This window comes from Cervus canadensis, chromosome 23 (genome assembly GCF_019320065.1).
Source record: "Cervus canadensis isolate Bull #8, Minnesota chromosome 23, ASM1932006v1, whole genome shotgun sequence".
Lineage (NCBI taxonomy): Eukaryota > Metazoa > Chordata > Mammalia > Artiodactyla > Cervidae > Cervus > Cervus canadensis.
Genome location: NC_057408.1, coordinates 15,042,440 through 15,066,829, shown reverse-complemented (window position 1 = coordinate 15,066,829; position 24,390 = coordinate 15,042,440). Strand labels below are relative to the sequence as shown.

The 24,390-nt window shown below is 41.9% G+C and overlaps 1 protein-coding gene across 1 annotated transcript in view; it reads right to left on the bottom strand.

Annotated features, from left to right (window-relative positions):
- Positions 1–24,390, bottom strand: part of CDH20 (cadherin 20) — a 204,588-nt gene that overhangs the window by 179,114 nt on the left and 1,084 nt on the right. The gene's annotated exons all lie outside the window — the stretch shown is intronic.

Below are 24,390 nucleotides of genomic sequence, written 5' to 3'. Positions count from 1 at the left end.
TCATCATCTTCATTTTTTAAGCACCTGCACCTGTTTTTGTCTTTCCTTTCTTGAAAAATAAGGGTTCATGTTCTATAGTTTAGCATATTACAAGGATTTTGTTGGCTCAGTTGCCATAGTGAATGGCAAGTAATAGTTCATGACCATTAGAAGCTATAGGTTTCCTCCAAACTGGCACTTTCACAAATAAAGTGACATATGTTGAAAAACTTTCCCAAGCAAAATTGCGCCTTGTTGTCTTTCCTCTTACTGGAATCTTACAATGGAACTTCAGGCCACTGTGAGCTTTTACTGTACAAGGCAGATTTCTGTGAACAACTGGAGTCTCTCTATAACAATAAGGAAGATACTATATCCAAATTTTGTAACCTCATTTATTCTGCTCATATTTTTCTAATGTATATACAAATTTTATTTCCATTTGTATTCTCTTTTCTTCTTTTTCTGAGAAAAAAAAAAAAGAACTGCTAAAAGCAGTAAGATGATATGAACTTAAGTAAGATAATTGGTTGTTTCTCATTCTCTGATAGCTCATTTGGTTTGTAAAGAATCTGCCTGCAATGCAGGAGACACCAGTTTGATCCCTGTGTTGGGAAGATTCCATGGAAAAGGGATAGGCTACCCACTCCAGTATTCTTGGGCTTCTCCTGTGGCTCAGCTTGTAAATAATCTGCCTACAATGCAGGAGACCTGGATTCGATCCCTGGGTTTGGAAGATCCCCTGGAGAAGGGAATGGCTACCCACTCCAGTATTCTGGCCTGGAAGATTCCATGGACTGTATAGTCCATGGGGTAGTGAAGAGTCAGACATGGCTGAGTGACTTTCACTTTCAATTTCTTTCATGATAGCCTCATGAATTCAATGGAATGATGTAGTCTGAAATGACATAAAATTGAGCCAACACATTAATAGATTTTTCAAAACAGCCCAGTCAGTCTGAGGGATGTTCTCCAGTGATGGGGCAAGGGTCCGGGATGTGACCTCTCGTGGACAGAGTTCTCTCCTTCCGGAGTGAGACTTGAGTCCCAGTTAATGCTGGTGACTCAGCATAATTTTTACAGCATTCCATTCATTCTGAAAAGTGTCCCAGTTTGGAGGACAAATTATATAGTCACTCTATTTACAGACAACATTTTAATCAACAATTAATAAGAAATCGGAAGTACTTTAAAATGTGCAGGTGACCCAAACCTGGGATAAGATACCTTAAAAGATGCTAGAATTAAAAAAAAACTGAGTATCTTGATAAGCTAAAACATGGGATAAAAACAGAGGGGATAAAATATGTTAGAGTTCAAGGAGGGGAAGGGGGTTGCCTTTAGGTCCCTAAAAGTACTTGTCTAAGTACAATAGGAAGGAATATTAAAAGCTGTTCATGAAAAGATCCTGGGTTTTAATCAGAGGCTGGCATGCTGTTTGCCCGCAGTGTGGTGGGGCTGGTCACACAGCAGGGAAGGTGCCCAGACCTGCATCCCCAGCGGAGCTGTCTGCACTGACATTCCAAACCTGTGCTGCCAGCACGGGCCTGTCTAGCCACATGTGGCTCTTGAGCGCTGGATCTGTGGCCAATGAGACGGAGGAACTGAAGATTTAATTTTATCTAACTTTCATTGATCCAAGTTTAAAATTGAATAGCCACGTGTGGCCGGTGGCTTCTGCACTGGTCAGGATAGATCAAGATCAAGAGACGTCTCAATGGTCACTGAGGTTGGAAAACCGGGGACTAGTGGCCAAAGGGGCTTTGAGACTTTGTGTGCCTACTCAAGAGCAAGTAAGGCTGTCTGTGCCCTACAGATCTTGTCCTATGAAACCAACAGGGGCAAGTGAACACCAGCTACAGCTCTGAGGGGGCTTTGAGGAAGAGATGGGCTCTGAAAAGGAGCCAGGGAGATGGAGGTCAGCATTTGGGTGGGAAAAGCGCAGGCCAGTGGCCGTGGGAGGGCGGACAGAGGGCGTGCCCTGGGGCGTGTTGTGCATGAGGGAACGCTCTCCGGGAAGCTGGTCTGGAAGCAGATGGTAGAGATGATGGAGCTGCCCCGAACACGCTGGGCTGTGTTCTCTGGATAACTGCATGTTCCTCAGCTGGAAACGGATGTATCAGACCGTCCTTGTGTCTGAGGCGCCCATCGTGGAGGTGATTGGAAGTGAGAAAGCCGTGGAGTGAAGACCACGGGCAGCAGATGAGGGTTACCTTGGGGAGGCCGACTGGGAGACCACCTCTCTTTCTATATTTATGGAGCTCCGTATCACAAGGGGTGAGAATTACTCTGGGCAGTGTCAGAGGACTGAAGCAGGGTTGCAGTGTCTGAAGGCAGACTTTGGGTCAATAAAATGAGTAAATTTCTAATAATGAGAGCTTTTTGTGACTGCCACAGGTAACTTGTAAAATGATGAGTAAGCCTCTGGCCACTGAAGATTGTGTGCTGAGATGTTACTGGGAAGAGTTCAGTTGGCTTCCAGAGTTTGTGATCTCAAGGACTGGTCAAAACTGATGAGGGGAGGAGTTAGAGCTGCTAAATGTTAATTTTGCCAAATATGAATATTACACATTTTCCTCAACCCAGTCATCTAGTCTTATCACTATTTAAGACAAGAAAGGGCGTCACAATACCTCCTGCCTCCCCCAATAGTAAGGACATAATTTTAAAGTAAACAATGGCTCATTCTCAAGAAAAGACAGTGTTGAGCCTGGTTTCACCCCCTGCCCATCTCCTCCATGGTGCTATGTGTCTCTGAGAACATCTAGCTCCCTCTGCTTCTCTGTAGCCTGGCTAATGCTAATAAACAATGATATTTAAGTTGAAATAATAATTAGTGTTTGTTTAATGCTGAGAGACAGCTAATGTCATCCAGTAGCTAAGGTAATTACTATTTCTTAAATTTAGATTGGGAAAATCATTATTATTGAAATAGTATTATGCGAGGCCCCTAGGAATTTGATGGAACAGTTACAGAAATGAAATGGTGGTCCAAGTACAGAATGATGTAATAATTAGTACAACAAGTATCACTTATAAAGCCTCCAAAATAGTAAAAAGAGAGACATGCCAGCCACAATTAGTTATCATAGAGGGCAAAACTATCCATTGCTTTATTATCATAAATTGTGACGCTTCATTGATGCTTATTTTATCATAGCACTCTTGCCATATGTGATCTGAGGGTTCCAAGCGTATCCCCAGGGACCACAGTTCCTGATACAGATAATCAAGAATTCCTTTTATGCTTCTCTCAACACTGCCACAGCTTGGGTTGAAATTAGCATCTTTTACAATGAAATGCCAGTTGCTGTCACAAACAGACTTGACAGCTGAGGAGAGAGGCCTGTTTATCCAGTTATTCTTCACATCTTCAGTTCATTGTGGTTTATTAAGATGGGTACTGTAAGTTCCTGAATGAAGAGACGTTGATTTTTTGCACAGTGATTATCATTTGAATAAAAGCATTGAGAAGCCGTTGTCAGATGGGACTGGGGGGATGTGATGAAGGTCAAAGATAGAAAACATCACCCTAATAAGCATCTGATTGAAACTATAATCACTTAATTCTCTCAAAATATGTCTTTCTAAGATGACTTTTTCTCACTCTCATGGTTTGAAACATTACTTTCCATTGTAGAACCATTTTGAGAGAAACTTGGTAACTACATTGAACACAAACCATGTTACAGGAACTATGCTAGAAGCTTCTACTTGCTATCTCATGACAAAGGCGGTCATTGCCTCAATCTAGTGACATAGGTAATAGGAATATAAAGAGAGACGTCAGGTTACTTGGCCAAAGTCACATAACTTGTACATAGACTTAGGCATTCCAGAACTGCCGCTTTTTCAAACTACCCCATGTGAAGAGAAGTTGCTCAGTCGTGTCCGACTCTACGCGACCCCATGGACTGTAGCCTACCGGGCTCTTCTGTCCATGGGATTTTCCCAGGCAAGACTACTGGAGTGGGGTGCTGTTTCCTTCTCCAGGGGATCTTCCCGACCCAGGGATTGAACCTGGGTCTCCTGCATTGCAGACAGACACTTTACCATCTGAGCCACCAGGGAAGGCCCATACCACCTAAAAAGTCATTTTAAAGAAATTCAATTTGCAGTTTCTTTTGAAAATTATTTTATCTGGAGCATAGTTAATTAACAATTTTGTGTTAGTTTCAGGTGTACAACAAAGTCATTCAATTATACATATACATGTATCTATTATTTTGGAAATTCTTTTCCCACTTAGGTTATTACAGAATATTGAGTAGTGTTCCCTGTGCTATACAGTAGGTCCTTGTTGGTAATTATTTTAAATATAGAAATGTGTACATGTCAATCCTAAAACCCCAATCTACACCCCCAACCCTTCCCCTGTGGTAACCATAAGTTCATTCTTTTAAGTCTGTGAGTCTGTTTATGCTGTGTAAATAAGTTCATTTGCATCATTTTTTAGATTATGCTTATAAGCAACATCATATAAAGTTTGCCTTTCTCTGCCTGACTTGCTTCACTTAGTATGACAATCTCCAGGCCCATCTGTGTTGCTGCAAATGGCAGTATTCCGTTTGTCTTTTTGATGGCCAAGTGATACTCCATTGTATGTATGTCCCACGTCGTCTTTACCCATACATCTGTGGATGGATAATTAGGTTGCTTCCATGTCTTGGCTACTGCAAACAGCACTGCGGTGAGCGCTGCGGTGCATGCATCCTTTTGGACCACGGTTTTCATGGGAATATGCCCAGGAGTGGGATTGCTAGGTCACGTGGTAGCTCTAGTTTTAGTTCCTTAAGGAACCTCCGTGCTGCTCTCCATAGTGGCTGTACTAATTACATCCCCACAACCATGTAGGAGGGCATCCTCTTCTCCACACCCTCTCCAGAGTTCATTGTTTGTAGATTTTTTTAATGGTGGCCATTCTAACTGCTATGAAGTGATATCTCATTACAGTCTTTGAGGTGATATCTCAGTTAGCACTATTGAATATCTCTTTATGTGCCTCTTGGCCATATGTATGTCTTTGGAGAAATATCTGTTTAGGTCTTCTGCCCATTTTTTAATTGGGTTGTTTGTTTTTTTGGTATTGAGCTGCATGAACTGTTTGTAAATTTTGAAGATCAATCCCTTGTCAGTTGCATCATTTGCAAATATTTTCTTCCATCCTGTGGGCTGCTTTTTTGTTTATAGTTTTCTTTGCTGTGCAAAACCTTTTAAGTTTCATTAGGTCCCATTTGTTTATTTTTGTTTTTATTTCCATTACTCTAGGAGATGGTTCAGAAAAGATATCGTTGTGATTTATGTCAAAGAGTGTCCTGCCTTTGTTTCCCTCTGTTTTATATTATCCAGTCTTCCATTTAGGTCTTTGTCCATTTTGATTTTATTTTTGTGTATGATGTCAAAGAATGTTCTAATTTCTTTTTTTTTACATGTAGCTGTACAGTTTTCCCAGCACCACTTATCTTTTAATCTTTTGTCTTTTATTTTTTTAAATTATGAAAGTATGATGACACAGAAGACTTGGAAAATACGGAACAAAGTTACATATAGTTCCACTGTATATTACAGTTATCTTTTTAAATAGATAAATTAAGATTTTAAATTGCAGTTTCAATATCAAACTCTCAAAAATTAGTAGAATGAATAGAAAAGTAGAAGGATATAGCAGACCTGAAAAGCACTATCAGCCAATTCAATGTAATTAAGATTATACAATTTTCACACAACAACAGGATAAAAATACTATTCAAGTTCCCATAGACTATAAACCAGGAGACACTGGAACATATCCAGGGACATAAAACAAGGCCATAAAACCGTTTACTGAAGAGACCGTCTTTCCTTCAGTGTATAGCCTTGCCTCCTTTGTCATAGATTATTGATCATAGGTTCATGGGTTTATTTCTAGATTTTCCATCCTGTTCCATTGATCTCTATTTCATTTTCTGTGCTAGTACCATACTGTTTGATGACTACAGCCTTGGAATAAAGTATTAAGTCAGGGAGCTTGATTCCTCCAGCCCCGATTTTCCTTCTCAAGATCATTGTGGCTATTTGGGGTCTTTTGTGTCTCCATTCAAATTTTAAGATTTTTTTTTGTTTGTTTTAGTTCTGTGAAAAATGCCATTGGTAATTTCATAGGAATTGCATTAAACCTGTAGATTACCTTGGGTGGTCTACGGGTATAGACTGCCTGTAGACTATAGGCAGTCTATAATCTGCCTATATAGTCATTTTGACCATATTGCTCCTTTAAAACCAGAGAAAAGGGACTTCCCTGGTGGTCCAGTGGTTAGGACTCAGTTCAGTTCAGTCGCTCAGTCGTGTCTGACTCTTTGTGACCCCATGAACCACAGCACACCAGGCTTCCCTGTCCATCACCAACTCCCCGAGTTTACTCAAACTCATGTCCATCGAGTCGGTGATGCCATCCAACCATCTCATCCTCTGTTGTCCTCTTCTCCTCCTGCCTTCAATCTTTCCCAGCATCAGAGTCTTTTCCAATAAGTCAGTTCTTCACATCAGGTGGCTGAAGTATTGGAGTTTCAGCTTCAGCGTCAGTCCTTCCAATGAACACCCAGGACTGATCTCCTTCAGGATGGACTGGTTGGATCTCCTTGCAGTCCAAGGGACTCTCAAGAGTCTTCTCCAACACCACAGTTCAAAAGCATCAATTCTTCGGCGCTCAGCTTTCTTTATAGTCCAACTCTCACATCCATACATGACTACTGGAAAAACCATAGCTCTGACTAGATGGACCTTTGTTGGCAAAGTAATGTCTCTGCTTTTTAATATGCTGTCTAGGTTGGTCATAACTTTTCTTTCAAGGAGCAAGTGTCTTTTAATTTCATGGCTACAGGTACCATTCTCAGTGATTTTGGAGCCCCCCAAAATAAAGTCTCTCACTGTTTCCATTGTTTCCCCGTCTATTTGCCATGAAGTGATGGGACCAGATGCCATGATCTTAGTTTTCTGAATGTTGAGTTTTAACTCAACTTTCTCACTCTCCTCTTTCACTTTCATCAAGAGGCTCTTTAGTTCTTCGCTTTCTGCCATAAGAGTGGTGTCATCTGCATATCTGAGGTTATTTATGTTTCTCCCGGCAATCTTGATTCCAGCTTGTGCTTCTTCCAGCCCAGCGTTTCTCATGATGTACTCTGCATATAAGTTAAATAAGCAGGGTGACAATATACAGCCTTGACGTACTCTTTTCCTGATTTGGAACCAGTCTGTTGTTCCATGTTCAGTTCTAACTGTTGCTTCTTGACCTGCATACAGATTTCTCAGGAGGCAGGTGGTTAGGACTAAGTGCTTCCAATTCAGGAGGCGTGGGCTCTATCCCTGGTCAGGGAACTAAGATCCTACATAGTGTGTAGTGTGGCGACAAAAGAAAAAGAAAAAGATACCACAAAAAAAGAAAATTAAAGATCAATATCACCAGTGAACATGGACACAAAAGTTTTCAACAAAATACTAGCAAACCAAATCCAACAGTGGATCCTATACCATGATCAAGTAGGATTTATCCAAGGGATGCAAGAATTTTTCAATATCTGCAAATCAATAAGTGTGATACACCACATCAACAAACTGATGAATAGAAACCATATGATTATTTCAATAGATGCAGAAAAAGCTTTTGACAAAATTCAACACCCATCTATGACACACACAAAAAAAAAACTCTCCAGAAAGTGGGCATAGAGGAAACCTACCTCAACATAAAAAAGGCCATATATGACAAACCTATAGGTGACATCATGCTCAATGGTGAAAAGCTGAAAGCATTTCCTCTGAGATCAGGAACAGGACAAGGAATGTCCACTCTCACCACTTTGGTTCAACATAGTTTTGCAAGTCCTAGCCACAGCAGAGGAGAAAAGGAAATAAATGGAGTCCAAATTGGAAAACAAGTAAAACTGTCACTATTTGCAGATGACATGCGACTATACACAAAAAATCCTAAAGATGCTAGCAGAAAACTACCAGAGCTCATCAACGCACTAGTGAAGTTGCAGGACGCAAAATTAATACACAGAGATCTTTGCATTTCTATACACTAAGAATGAAAGATTAGGAGAAATTAAAGAAACAGTCTCATTTACCATCACATCGAAAAGAAAAAGAAACACCTAGGAATAAATCTAACTAAGGAGACAAAAGACCTATACTCTGAAAACTTTTATGAAAGAAATCAAAGCTGACACAAACAGATGGTAAAAGATACTATTTCTGTTGGGTAGATATAGTATAGGGGCAACATATATTGATATATATATATATATATATTTATAAGATGCATATATCTTATATATATAAATATTTGTATTTATATATATATTTATATTTATATATATAGAGAGAGGGCTCCACATTTACCTACCTTCTTCTGATAATATTTGCAGTTAGCATTTAATGTTGTTTCTTATGTTATTAGGGAAGGTGCAAATAGTTTATATATATAATTGAATATTATTGCTTTGAGATTGGCATTATTACTTCCAGTTTTCAAATGAGTGAACTTGCTCAGAGAGATGAAATAACTTGTCCAGATATTTAAGAAACATGCCCACAGGGAGGGCCAGGAACAGTGAGCTAAAGCAACCGTATTCCAGCGTCTACTGGCTGCTCTGCCACCTGACGCTGCAGGAGTTTCCGTGCGGTGAGGAGAGGGACACCCACGTTCAGAGTGGGGGATGTGCTCTGGTCTGCGGTTCTCGGCATACGATCCTGGAACCAGCGGTGTCAGTTGTTCCTAAATTGTGTGAGTCCTGAGACATGCACTTAATAATTACATGGCACTAGTATGTTGTGTCTGCTGAGATTCACGAAGGAGTTTGCATTTCAAGTTGCAGCTAATGAAGAATTATTGGCAATTATTTCCTGCTCTCCCACCCTTATTACCCATTCCCCATGCCGCTGAAGAATTGATGCTTTTGAACTGTGGTGTTGGAGAAGACTCTTGGGAGTCCCTTGGACTGCAGGGAGATCCAACCAGTCCATCCTAAAGAAGATCAGTCCTGAATATTCATTGGGAGGACTGATGCTAAAACTGAAGCTCCAATACTTTGGCTCCCTGATGCAAGAAGCTGACTCGTTGGAAAAGACCCTGATGCTGGGAACGATTGAAGGCAAAAGGAGAAAGGTGAAGCAGAGGATGAGATGGTTAGACAGCATCACTGACTCAATGGACATGAATTTGAGCAAACTCCAGGAGAGAGTGAAGGACAGAGGAGCCGGGCATGTTGCAGCCCATGGGGCTGCAAAGAGTTGGACATGAATGAGCAACTGAACACCAACAAATGCCACTGAATCAAGGAGTTCACCTGAGAAAGGGTGGTGAGCTATGTCAGAGACTGACCAGAGGCTAATGGGTCCCATTTCCTCTTACTAAACTCAAGAACAGTGCATTTCCCAGTCTCCCTTGCTGTTAGGTTTGGGTCACGTGGCAGAGTTCTGGCCAAAAAGGGCAGCTGGAAGTGGCCTCTCCATTTTCACTACTCACTATAAAACATTCTGAAAGATCCCCCACACTTTCTGTCTCTGCTTCTCTACTGACTTTGTGCAAAAATTTCTGTTCCCTAGGTAAGGTGGGGCCTCAAGCTGGAAGCAGCCTTAATTTCTGAATCACTGCTTGGAGAAAAAGCACTCAGAAAGTCCACCTGACTTGATATTGAACTGTGATGTGAGGAATAAGTAGACAATAACTGTGTTAAACCACTGACATCTGGTATTTTTGTTATAGCAGCTAGCAGATATGATCCTAAATACTGCTTACAGCAATGGCCTTGAGCCCTCACAGTGCCCCCTTTCTTTTCCCAAAGCACAATAAGTCATTCACTTATCATCTCCATAGCTACCTTGACATGTCAACTTGAGACCCCGGGAGTCCAGTTCTAGAACCAAGGGGATTATTGAAGGGAGGACAGCCTTGATAGGAAGTTCAGCGGTCTGCCACAAAGATAACGGAGGCATGGCAAACACCAACACCATGGAGAACAATGTTCAGCTAGAAATTTAGACAAAAATGACAAGGGATGGAACATAAAGCAGTAGAATGGAGAGAAAAACCTAGATTTTTTAGATATTTTGTAAGACTTGACAGCAGTAGACATTGCTAAGTAACTTAAAATTCAAAGGCCACCTAAGCAGTAGAGAGACACGTTGGCGGGGGTGGTGGGAGGTGGGGGGAGGCGCAGGGCGTGGCTCCTCCACTAGCAGGAACAATGACATGGGGTCCTGGAAGCCAGTCTCAGGTCAGTCAGCTACTGTGTGACCACGGGGACAGTCGCTTAAACTCATTGAGTTCAAACAACATTCAGGGATTTCTTAATGCTTGACTCAATCTAAATGGGACAAGACATGAATAAGATTTATTAGTTAAAACATTGCTTTTATGGATAGAATGTATATGTCTGCCTCAGATTCATAGGTTGAAACCCTGCCTGCCCCGTGTGGCTATATTTGGAATAAAGAAGTAATTAGGTTATGTGAAATCAAAAGGATGGGGCCCCAATCCCACAGGATTAGTGTCCCTATGAGAAGAGACTTAGATCTCTCCACTCCTCTCCTCTCTTCTCCTCCCCTCCCCGCCTCCCCTTCTCTCTCTCTCCCCTTACATACATGCACAAAGAGGTCTTCAAGGAGGCAAGCCCTCATTAGACACCAATTCTGCTGAGCTGGGACTTACATTTTTGCCACCCAGCCTGTGCTATTTTGATATGGCCACCTGAGCACTCTAGTACATGACCTTGGCCCTTATTCTCTAGCAATCCGTTTAAATCATCAGCTCCAGTTTGTTTGTGAAGATATAAACCAAGCTACAGTGTCTCAAGCTACAATGTGAGAGTGATGAAAACATCCAATTGTGATATTTTCTTCTGTCACTCACGTGGCTATTTAGGAGTTTAGCACTTTGGTCTTATTTGGGACATTGCTTCATTTGGTTTTTAGTCTTAGTTTGGATAGCGATGGCTTGAATGAACAGATTCTAATTCTCGATACAGAACCTGTAGATACTGAATCTGTAGATAACCATGTAAAACTAATTGTCACTGTACTGTAGAGAAGTGAATCTCTACAAAGTGCATGCTAACAACCGTGAAAAGGGCATACTTCTTTACACGGCAAAAACAGGATGGAGTTATTATAGAATCTGTAGGAAATGCTCATTAAGAACTCAAATTTCTTCTAAATTAGCCTGTTTCCTGCATGTCTCAGATTCGAGCATCTCATCCTGGGAAGACATATTCAGAGAATGACTGTGCTTTAGGTTGAACTTGTAAATGAGTATTTCAAACTGCTAATGGTTAATAAATTTCTCCAGTTTTCCCCTGAAAGTGCCTATCTCCAGCACTTAAATCCACCTGCTTATTTTGGATTCGGGTTGGGTTTGCTAGGAGGAGGCAGATGGTGGAAGTCAAACAGAAGATTTTTTAGTTGGTAGGGCACAGAGAACAGATTTGCCAAAATGCCCTCTGGTGCCTGGAATTTAGGAATGGAGACCACGGCTAGCTGTTGGGTAATTCTGACGCTTCTCACAGCCACTCCTAAAGAGCACATGTTTCAGCCTCTGCAGTCCTCAGCCTTCAAGGCACAGCCCCCATGCAGTTTAAAGAGAAAATTCACTTGCACCAGCACATCATAAAGCTATACCTACATTCCAAGTTGTAAACATAAATGTAATTATTCATATGCATTTTTTAAAGCCTGAGAAATTTCCCTTCTCCACGCAATTCTGCTTTACGGCTCCTTTCCAACACCCTTCATAATTTCCCTTTCTCTAGCACTGGTTGTTCTCCTGTGCCTCTCACCATCGACCTTTGCAGCTCCTCCTTTCCTGAAACGGCAATGACCATCTGGGGTTCCCATCTTTCTGTGGCCATGCCAACCAATGAGCTGAGGGGCGTGTGGACTTAGAACATTCACAGCATCAAGCTGGCACAACAGAGTCTTTCAAGGTAGGAAAGAACAACAACAAAGAATGCTTTAGGGATGTCATAAAGCAGCCGGCATTGGTACTGATGAGCCGCCACCATTCGGAGCAGGGAGCCCTGTGCTGCAGGAAAGGAAAGCGCACCGTTTCTGGCCTTTGAAGGAGCTGTGACTCATCTGGAGGAGGGAAAATATCCACCTGAGACAGCCCCCACTGTTAGTAAAAACAGCATCAAATGTGCTGCAGAAACGAAATTTAGCAGAGGGGACAACGACAGAGTCCTGGGGTGGGGCAGAAAATCTAGGCAAATTGTGGTCTCATTCAGGAAGATGGGTTTTGAGCCATCTTCAGACATAGGTCCAAAGAAGTGTGGTTTCTTCAAGAAGAGCAGGGTAACGAGCAAGGCAGTAGCAGAGACAGCTCCTAAGAGTGGAAGAGGAAGGAAAGCGGCTTTTTTGGCTTGGAAAGCCTGGACTTTCATCTGAACACATTTGCTGAGACCTAAAATGTTCCAGTGGAGGAAAGACCTAATATGAAATCAGTTGTAGCCAAGAGAAGGGTTGTTGGCAGATGGTGCAAAAACATGAATTAGCACATGTGAGATTAATTCTCAGAGACAAAGCTCTCTTTACCGAGGAGAGCATCTTTATCACTACAGTCATCAACTAGCGAAACTATACTGGGTTCTTGACATGCACTGGAGGGAGGATAAATACTAATAATTGGCTAAAAAAAGAAAACACCATGAATCTGAAGGAAACGTTAGCAACATGTCCATCTCAAAGAGGCTGACCTGGTGGCTCAGCGGTGAAGAGTCTGTCAGGGCAGGAGACACGGTTCAATATCTGGTTGGGAAGACCCCCTGGAGGAGGGCACGGCAGCCCACTCCAGTGTTCTCACCTGGAGAGTCCCATGGACAGAGGAGCCTGGTGGACTACGGTCCAGGGGGTCGCAAAGAGTCGGGCACAACTTAGGGACCAAACAACAACATCAACCATCTCAAAAGGAAGAAAAAACACGGTCTGTGTTATTTCTCCAAGTCTCTAAAAAGCTCCGCAGGGCGTTCTCCCTCCTAAATGGTATTGCGAAAACTCCAGATTATCCTGGAGGGAGGCCATGTGAAGAGAGGGTAGAGAAGAGAGAAGGCATAAAGCGGCTGCTCCAAGGAAGAGCGTTATTTCAAGTTTATTGACAGCATCTCATCTCCTTAATTATAGCTTTGTTGACAGCTATTCACTTTGCATGCACGGGATCCTTTGGAAACAATTTGTACTCCAGCTTGCCTTGGAACCAGAGAAGTATTTGAGGGAGTTGGCATTTTTCTCTCTGTGTTTTTGATAGCGGTACCCAGTCCGGGGTCTGTCAGCCCTGGGGTGGTGTCACTGGGGCAGACTCCTCCCGGGCGAATACACTTCCTCAGATTTCTTGCCCTTCAAGCCACACATTTCTCAGATCATGGGTCCTCGAAGGGACTAGGAAGCCAGAGCAGGAATACAGCCAGTGAGCCATCCAGTTATCTGGCGTCCTCAGCAGAAAGTAGGCCCTGCGCTTGTCTGGTGAGTGCGGCCCACGAGCTCCCCAGGACAAGTGGGGCGGGGGGGCTGAGCTAAGAAAGGAGGGGGAACACGAGAAGTATCTAGGGGCTTCCCTGGGGGTCCACTGGTTAAGAAACCGCCTTGCAACCCAGGGAACAGGGGTTCGATCCCTGGTTAGGGGATTGAGATCCCACAGGTCTGGGAGCACCTAAGCCCGCATGCCACGACCGTTGAAGCCCTGGAGCTACAACCAGAGTCTGTGCCCACAACAGAAGAGCCCGCCTCACACACCCGATCCCGCATGCCACAACCCAGTCCTGATGCAGCTAACTGAACAAGTATTAAAACAGCATCAGAGAGCAGTGTCTACGCTTGGGCATCTAGACTTCACTTATGAGATTTCCGTCATTGTAAACACTGAGTTGGTAGATCCCCAGGCTTACCAATACTCAAGTCAAAGACCAAAAGCACTTCCCCAGTCAACCATAAATGATTTGGAATCATTTACAATCTCACGTAATCCTGACCTTCTGTTCTCTCATGAGTGTAGATAATGATCATTGAATTACACTCTGCAATTAACCTCATATCTACCTAGATTTCCCTCTTATGCCAAACCTCAGAGAGGCATGTACGTGTCCAACTTGCATTTTATTTTAGCATTTTTGTGTTTCTTAAAAAACTCTACTTACACTCATAAATAAGGAATACTTGTCAGAAGCTATGCTTTTTAGTTTTTTAAAAAAACAATTTTTCTGGGCTCCTTCCATAAATTGTTTATTGTTCAATATGGCTGTGACTTTTCAATGCAGTCGCTTATTTTTGATGTCTTCAATTTGGCTTATGTATTTCTTTTACCTAGCACCAAATGTATGGAAGTTTTCCTTTTGTCTTAAAAGATGCAAGAGTTATCTTCGGTATCTCCTGTAGGACATTAGTAGAGGTGAGGTTGGGATGGGAAAGAGAAGGTAACATCTCTAACTTGAAGGCTGCTTATTATAATGAAACAAACTCCTACTGCACATTTCCTCTCTAGTCTGTGACACCATAAGGCCACGCCTTAGTGGTCACTGGTTTTCTCCTCTGTACATCATTTCATCCTAACCCAGCTATTCATGTCCCTCAGCCAGTGACTTCTAAAGGTACCAGGACTTAAGGCCATCCACACTTCTCAGAACTAGGAATGAGGGTAGAGGTTGAAGCCATACGGCTTTTGACACACTTTGACCCGGGAAACCTGAAGTCCAGGGCCAGGTACTGGCAGCAGCATTTGCTTGGCACATTCTTCAATGCTTGTAGGATGTCTCTTTCCCAGGTTCATCCCTAACTCGTTCTGTCCAAATCCCCTGAATAACCCATCCGATCCCACACTCTGGGTGGCTCACACATGATGGAAAGCATAATTTCATGGTTCCATTCTGCTTCAAGTTGTGAGATGTTCCCAGTGACTCGTGGTCATTGAGGAGACGTCTTGCTTCTTGATTTACAATACTTCCCACCATGAAGGATATTGAAAACACTCTTTGTATCAGTTTCTCCCTATGGATATTGTAAAAACCCAGGGGCAGGTACTTGTGAATAAGACATCAGTGTGATAATCTCCACTGCACTTCACAAAGCTTCCGCAAGCCACAGTTTGACAAGGGACAATGAAACGCTAGTGAGGATACGTTACGGTAAGAGGCTCAGCAAGGCTGTTATTTCAGACACGTGCCTCAGTGGGCTGTGAGCTTACTGCACAAGACCATTTCTTTATCAGCAGATGACGTCCAACGTCCTCTTCTGGACGGCAGAAGCCATGGGGTCCAGTGATGCTTCCTTCCTTTTGACAAGACAGCTGCCCCAAAGACAGCTGCCTAGGATGCCACTTTAAGTTCTATGATACCTGCTTGAACCACCTCTGACAACTGCCCTCATGATTTACAAAAATAATAAGTACAGCAGTCTGGACTTCAATAAGTGCTGAAGTCTTGCAAGCACCAGGGTAGCAGTAAGTTTAGGAAGAAGATGCTGAAGAGTGTTTTAAGTCTTTAGCTGATCGTTGTCTGGAAAGGTGGGCATGAAGAAGTATTGCCTAAGAATAGGAGGTCACCAGATTTGAGTTGCAAAGTGGAAGTTTTCTTCCACTAAATCTGAGTCACAAATGGGCTGCGTCCAGTGCTCTCAGGCAGAATGGTTTAAAGCTTTTCAGCATCATTTTGGCATTGAAATAATAAAGGCAGAGAAAGCCATTTGAAAATCAGTTTGGTTTTATGAAATATCTAACAAGATAATCATTAAGACAGAAGATCATGCAACAAGATACTTGTGATCACAAGAAAGCACAATCTTTAATGATGCACTCAGCTAAAATAACTCGACCATTAGAATTTCCTAAATTTGTGGGAATCCACAGTCCTGTTTTCACACTAGTACTTTCAGCCTGGAGGTCTAGGTTTTAATTCTCTAACTTACAGAATAGATGAACTTAGCATATGTCTGAAGGTCTGAAATTCCAATACCAATCTTTCTTCTAAAGACATCTTTAAAAACCCTAAAAACCTTGTTTTCCCTATTTACTTAAAGTTGACTCACAGCAATTTACACTCTTTGAAGGAAGCAACATCATAAATAATAGAAAAAACCAAATAGTTTTTAAAATGATGTATTTTGTTCTTGAAAGGTGTTTTAGGTATTTGTATTTAAATAACCACACATCTTAAACTCTAGAAAAAAAAACATTTCAAAGATAATAGTGTACTCCCATATGCTGAAAGGGTGAGGAGCATGACAGACTTTGTAACTTTGGACTGACTCAGGTTCAACGTTGTGAGGCTGGGGTTCCTGGCTGTGTGAGTCTGGAGAAGCTGTGTCCCTTCTCTGCCATTCAGTTTCCTCAGTTACAAAGTGGTGATGGTACCAGTTCCTGTTTCATGAAGCTCAAGTCAGGAATCAATGGGATAATGCTGGTGATATGCTTTACATAAAGCTTGGCACACAGGAAGTGATTCTTATTCTATGTGGCATGTGGTAAAATTCTCCTGCTTATTCTGTTCACTCCAATGACCCTGAATATGTGAATTAGAGAAAATACAGTGTGCGTGCGTGCTAAGTCACTTCAGTCGTGTCTGACTCTTTGTGACCCCGTGGACTGTAGCCCAGCAGGCTCCTCTGTCCATGGGATTCTCCAGGCAAGAATACTGGAGTGGGTTGCCATGTCCTCCTCCAGGGGATCTTCCCGACCCAAGTAGAAACCAGGGATGTTGCTAAAAGTCCTAAAATGCACAAGACAGCTCCTTTTCACTCCTCTGATAAAGAACTACTTTTGAACTGTGGTGTGGAGAAGACTCTTGGGAGTTGTTTGCACTGTACGGAGATCAATCCTGAAGGAAATAAGTCCTGAATGTTCATTGGAAGGACTGATGCTGAAGCTGAAACTCCAATACTTTGGCCACCTGATGTGAAGAACTGACTCATTGGAAACGGCCCTGATGCTGGGAAAGATTGAAGGCAGGAGGAGAAGGGGATGACAGAGGATGAGATGGTTGGATGGCATCACTGACTTGATGGACATGAATTTGACTAGGTTCTTGGAGACAGTGAAGGACAGGGAAGGTTGGCATGCTCCATGGCGTGCTTTGTCCGACTCTCACAAAGAGCCTGACACGACTGAGTGGCTGAACAACAAATAAACAATTAAGAATGATCTGGCCCAACATGTCATTAGTACCAAGGATAAGAGACCCTGCCGTAGGGGAGACAGTGTAACTGCATGATTAGAACCCCAAACTTGGGAGCCAGAGACTCCTGGGTTTGAAATCTGCCTAGGTGACCACTTAATCCTCTGCCTTGGATTCTGTATCCATAAAAGGAAGATGATAACTATACTGCCTTCACAAAGAGGATTAGTGAGGTCATGGATCTGAAGCACTCAGCACAGTGTCTGGCACAGAGGCAAGGACTAAATAAATGGTGGTTGTTTTCACGGCCCTTTCTACTTTCTGTCTGAACGCTACGCATTTTAATTGACACATGCGCATAATGTGAAAGTGTTAGTCGCTCAGTCGTGTCCAAGTCTTTGCGACCCCGTGGACTGTAGCCTGCCAGGTTCCTCTGTCCATGGGATTTTCCAGGCAACAATACCAGAGTGGGGTGCCATGCCCTTCTCCAGGGGATCTTCCTGACCCAGTGACTGAACCCCAGGTCTCCTGCACTGCAGGCAGATTCTTTACTGTCTGAGCCACAAACTCAGCACAGCGTCTGGCACAGAGGCAAGGACTAAAGAAATGGTGATTGTTTTCATGGCCCCTTCTACGTTCTCTCTGAATGCATTTTAACTGACACAGGTGCACTGCATAGATGTGTCTAAAGAAATGGACGGCACTTCTATATCGTGAAGAAATCTGTTGTTTTTCCGTATTTGAAGAAAGAAGCCTCAGATACTCACCAGCCCCGTGAGTCAGATGATCACCTCTGTGCTTAGCTGCCTGAAGTCTTCCACTGCAGTGCTGAACTGCCAAATGGATTAATTTTTTAATGACTACTCAAGGATTTTAGTTCCAAATATGAGTATGCCTCATATTTTTAGACTGAATAAATGTTCCCAATATTATTGAGAGAAGAACATAGGCTATGGATAAAGGTAGATACCATTATAATACTTCAAAACTATACTATTAATGAAGAGATACTTTGCTAAATTTGCTTTAAATACAATTTGTAGTGAGATTGCGCTCAGTCGTTCAGTCATGTCTGACTGTTTTGCAACCCCATGGACTGTAGCCCACCAGGCTCCTCTGTCCATGGAATTTTCTAGACAAGAATACTGGGGCGAGTTGTCATTTCCTACTCTAGGGGTCGCGGGGATTGAACCCGTGTTTCTTGTATCTCCTGCATTCTTTATCACGGCACCACCTGGGAAGCCAAGCAGTGAGATTAATGATAGCATAAATCTTATTTCATACTTATTTAGAAGATGAGCATCCTTGGGAGTTCTTGCCAGTTTGTGCAAAAAGTATGGCACAGATTTAGAGTCTTATTCAATATCCAAAAAAAGCTTACAAGACACATGCTCTCCAGCGTGGCTTCTTCTCTCAATGATGTAATGATGATGCCTTTGCAATTCATACTTCCGATGAGGTCTTGGGTGTAAGGGATCAAGAAATTTGAAAAAGAGATATTGAAATTTGCCTTGTTTCTTAACAATACAAGCAAAATGAAGGAAACTTTTGGGTCTGTGTAAGGGTGGGCACAGAAATAGCTGGAATGTTCAGCTGGTTCCCCCCAACCCCCGCCAAAGTAAAAAGGTACTAAGTAGGTGATACTGTGCATTCTACATGTCTACTCAAAACATTTGCATGGAAAAGGATCTTAGATGCAAAAACTGAGTGTTCACTTCCCTCTGTTTTGGGTGCTATTGATAATCATCTTTCTTATCAGAGTGCTGAGAATCTTTCAAATTAAAAAAAACACATACTTGGTTTCCTTCAGAGATTACATCTAAATGAAACTCCTTCAGCCAATTTCTAATTAAATGTGCTAAATAAAATTACTTCTTGTTGGTTTTTACAAACAGATTATGCTAAGTTCATTGATTATTCATAATATGTGCACATTAACCCCACATTAGGAATTGATAGGGGTTCAAAGTCACTAGCTTTATAAAATGAAAAAAAGGAATAATGAATATGATATGAAATGCACATAATTCCATCAGAGAAAAACACTATGTTGCAATATCTTTAACCACAAATTTTTATAAATACATCTAAAATACTTATGTTCAGCTGTACTCTTTAATTGCGCACTCAACATTTCTGTCAGCTGCTATCTAATAAACTCTGTTTGATTTACTGGTGAAAAGTGGAAACCAAGGTTTGGTTCCATCCAAAGATATCAGCTAGAGAACAAACAAGCTGCGCGGCCCATCTCCCCATCCTATTCTGACCGCAACTTTAGCACTGGTCTTGGTAAACGGCTGCCTCTGGGAACAAGAGGTAATTGAATCTTCCTGTTAATTCTAGCCTAGTTTTCTCTTGACTATTAGCTCCCAATTATGCCAACGAATTACACTATGTACTGTTCTCCAGGAAAACCCTGAGACCACCTTGTTCATTCAGCGAAGGTCAGACATCAAAGAAAAACAAACAGAAAAGAGTCTGATGATATTATAAATGTCTGATGATAGACATTTAAATTCCTTACGTTTTTCGTTTTGTGGAAAGTCAACCGAGCTTATTTTGGTCATCAGTCAGGGGCAGGGAGGGAACTGGAAGTGTGCTGGGCAGAGGTGATTTCATTGCAGGTTTCGGTCCTCCTGTATGGAGCTGAACCCCGCGGCAGTTGCATGGTTGGGTCTGACCATTTGGCTGTGTGTCAAACAAACTTCTATGACAACCAAGGGGAGCCACTACCAGGGAATGAAATTACTGTTTTAATTACCCTTTAGTTAGCTGCCACGGCAGCCTTTTAGTCATAATCGGTCAGGACGTCAGTACCTCAAAGACAGACTCTTGTGTGATGACTTCTTGTGAGTAATAACCATTTGGTAAAGTGTCATCTTTATTACGGAGCAACTGAGAACAGAGTGGCTTTATCATGAAGAGATAATATGCATTTTCACAACTTAGATGCATGTAAACACATCTAATATTCAGGTAAAACTAAAATAAAAGGAAAGCCTTTACATTTTTCCTCTTTTTTTTTTTTTTTAACTTCCCTCTTACCCAGACCAGAATATTGCCTATAATTGTGACTATTGGTCACAAGCCTATCTCGCCAGTTTAGAGGAAGAATTTGAAGTAACAAAGAACATTGAGGTTTTTGACTTACTATAAACTCATTTATCTTGGAAATTCCATTAATTCAATTTTACTTTCCTTATAAAAATGAAATAAATACCTATTTATTGAGAATCTACCATGTATAAGATTGCAATTAGGAGCATAGAACTATAAAGAAATATCTCTTCCATATAAGATACCTCTTTACTCTTAACATGATAATGGCATTTGTTGGAATACATTTTTAACTTTTGATTAGATTGTCAAACATCCTTATAAATCGCAAAAATAGTTCCATTTCAGGCAGTGTTGTACAAGTCTTTGACATTTGTATTTTGCATGGCTGTCCCTTCCTGTTTTGGAAGGAGAAATGAGCTTACTTTGCATATATTTAAAAGATCTAACAGTTTATAGCTTCCCTTACTCTTTTATTGTAGTTATTCATTGATGTACTCCCATACCAAATGTTCACTCTTTTATGAGTCCTTAAACTTAAAAATATTACATATACCTTTAGGCAAATTGGACCATTTCTGTTTTGCATTGCACTTGAGTAATGCTTTGAGTTGAATATTCTTAGGGTTCTAAAATTAAGTTAATCCATATGTAATTAGGAATATTCTTAACTAGACAGTCCTGGTTAGCAGATTGGCAGATTACTCTGAAAACTATTTAGCAAACCATGAATAGCAATTCAATGAGAAAAGGCTAAATTTCTCTTTAAAATGGGTTGTTTCTATAATTTAATGTGGAAATATGATTTTCTATTTTTAATTGCTGTAGACAGTGCGTTTTGTAAAGTAGAATTCTGCCTTCTGAAAACTCAATAGTTTTGTACCACTTTTGCTTCTTGAACACTTCAGTAAGTATTCTTCCTTTGCAGTCCTTTTTGATTCAGGATGGATAAAAGAAACTAAAGGTTAGGAAGGACGGTTCTGTACCTCTTAAACAAATTGAGACAAAATGAGTATCTTGGAGAAACTAGGTATTTCTCTTTATGAGACTTTATGACCTTATGTGATTTATTATGCTTTCTTTATAGCATAGTGTTTTTATTCCCAGAACAATTATATTTAACACTGACACTTAAAAATGTTCCTTTTTAAAATTCAAATAATGAGAATTTGCTCCGTATTCTATGTCAACATTTAGTTTCAGGGAGGGTTTGAACTAACGAATGCATGGTTCTTCCTTTCCTGCACCCCAGACGCTAAGTACTTAATGTTCTCCATTCCTCTACTCATTTCTTCACTGCAGAAGTCATTTCAGAAGGGATTTATGACAGTGCCGTCTTTTAGTAAATAACAATAAGTCACAGTCCACTGCCTATAATAACTGTAGATGCTCAGTCACTCAAAAATCACCTTTATCACTTACGTTTGCTTTTTTTTTCCATACTAAGTTAGTATGAAAATACTGAAGAGGCCATTTCTTCAATTAAATGTGAAAGATTAATCACTAGGCAATTTGGTTCACAACAGAAAATATAATTAAATGTCAAAAATGGAATATTTACTTCTTAAACCTTATATATCTGTGAAATATTTGTTGGAGAAGCACAAAACTTTGGTGCTATTTGTGTGTATTTTGATTGGACTGATACTAAGGTTTGCACACAACAAACCTATTAATTAATACTGGAGTTACCTAATGCATTCATTCCTCCTGTAGTTTCCCACGCTGATTTTAGAAGATGAGAAATTTTGTCTATAACCAGAGTGGAGCCTGGAAGGGGGAAAACGGCTGCAGAGGATCTCGGATTGCCAGTGTTCTCAGTGTTCTGGGGAGATGAATGTACTTTAAAAAGAGAGGGAAAAAAAGCTAACCAGGATTTTCCTAACACCCTCAGAGTAGAACACGTGAAGATGAAAGTGGCGTGTTACTTCTCTGTCTCTCCTTGCTCTTATTTCACTGCTCTGTGCTACTGATCACACCACCACCAGCTCAGAATGAACAATTAACTGTCTAATTATTCTAGTCACACCAGCCCACAATGAAATCTTTATTCGGTGTTTACAGCCACCTTTGGCAGAGACTGTCTTGCTGTTTCTAAACTAAGAAGAACTGCCCTTTGGCTCCTCTCAGCATCAGCTGCCTTGGTTTCAGCCTTGGATGCCAATAATCAGACTTCTTTTTCTTCCAGAGTGGACACTCTTTTTTTAGGGTGAAAAGACCTATTCTCATCACCCCCCCATATATTCTGGCTGATTTATGTCCCCTCTACTGCAGCTCTTCCTTCCGTATCTCTTTACATTTTTCCTCTCTCCATAGAACACCATCAGGCCGAAGCCCATTTTAAGTCCAAAAGTATAAAAAAATGCTTAACCAAACAGTGCTCACTACTATGAGGGAAAGAAAAACACAGCTCCTGGCTTCTGAGTAGAGGGAAGTCAAGGAAATCCCTTCTGCTTTTCTAAACTGCTAATTTTCTAGCTCAAAAGGCATTCAAAAACTTCTCCACCAGGGAAAAACATACCCACTTTTCAGTGCCTCTCTTCATTACTTCCAACTATTTACTTGAATTTGCCAACAGCTGCACATCTGAGACGCTTCAGAACTTGGGAGATATTTACAAATATATAAGGGACTGACAGTACATCTGAATCGCTTTGCAAAGGCAAGGGAAACGATCATTGCAGTGAGAAGGCAGGGAGAGGGAAGTTAACAGCAATCCCAAGAGCGGAGTAGGGCAGTGTCTTTACCCAAGGGAGGAGGGCCAGGCCCCTGGTTAGCTCTCTGCGGAGCAGGGAGTTCTGGTCCTGAATCTGTGAACAGACAGCAGCCAGGGCTGGGTCGATTGCCCTACACTGCTCAGCTGTTTTTTGCAGAACATTTCCCTGCTCCGCAAGGAGGATGGCATCTCTCTTCCTGTTTCAGTCTTCAAAGTCCATGCGGTGGCTCCCCTAACAGCCCTTCTGTGCTCACTTTCAGCATTCCCATTGCCTTTCCTGGGAGAACTGGGTCATAAAATTTTACTGGGGAGAAAGGTAGAAGGGGGCGTTTCAGTAGTATAAACACTGATTAAACTCGCGAGCAACTCTCCCCAAATGAAAGATAATTTTTCTACAAGAATGTCAAGAATGCTAAGTCATTTTTATGTTTGTACTTTCCCTTTCCATTTTAATTTTACACTGCCACATGGCACGCATGCTAAAAATGTAGCTCCGTAACCTGCAGTGTGGCAAACTTTTCCCACAAAACGTTAAAACTGCGTATTTTATAGACTGTCTTTTCCCAGGATGCTTGCAGCATTTTGGGGATACAAAATTAGATCATCTCACCGTGACCGTCCTATTAGAAAGGCCCGGCTACTCGTGCATTGGCAAACGGAAAATCGGAAGCACTGGCAAGGGAAGGTCATAGCAAAGTCAATGGCAACAGCCTAAATAGACTCTGAGAGCTTGGTTCCAATTTCTAATACTTCCCGTTTGCTCTCCATTTGTCTCTCTTTTCTCTGGCAGGAAGGGATGTGGCCAGCGAGGAGGCTTGACCTCATCTCCTGTTCTTGGCTTGACTCACACGCTGTTCTCCCACCCTCCTGCCCTGTCTTCTGCGTCATCAGCTGGCCAACTGCACCCAGGAGCGGCTGGGACCAGGGGCCAAGCCCCAGGGAGGCCACCGCAGGTGCCCTTGTGGTGCCTCTGCTGTTGGGAGCTGGAGCCTGCGGCGGCCAGGTGACCTGCCCAGTGGGATGGCGAGGGTCACAAGAAGACAAAAGTACATTTCCAAATTGTAGGAATACACCAAAAGAGACAGCTGAGTCCAGTATGGGTTAGAGATTGGCAATGCCTCCACTGTTCTGGAGCCAAAGGACGCTAGAGCTGATAGAAATATAACCCTCATCCAGAGCGCTGGTGCAAGCACATTGTGAACTTGCGACTTTTTGCTGTTTCTGTTGTTCTTACGTAGCTACAGTTCCTTTGCGGGGGGTGGGGGGTGGGTGTGTGTCCCTGACACCCCCACAGATCTGAGGGATAATTTTCTTTGATGGGGAGGAGCATCAAGAGATTAAGGGGATCAAAGGACATTTGGGGGCGGAGAGGGGCAGACTCAGTTTCCAGGCGACTTATAACAATCTGAAGACAAAATCCTTCCTGGCATCCGTGCCAATAACAACGGCATTAAAAATAGCGGTACTAATGATGGCATAGGAAACTCCGAACCTGCTAGGATACCAACC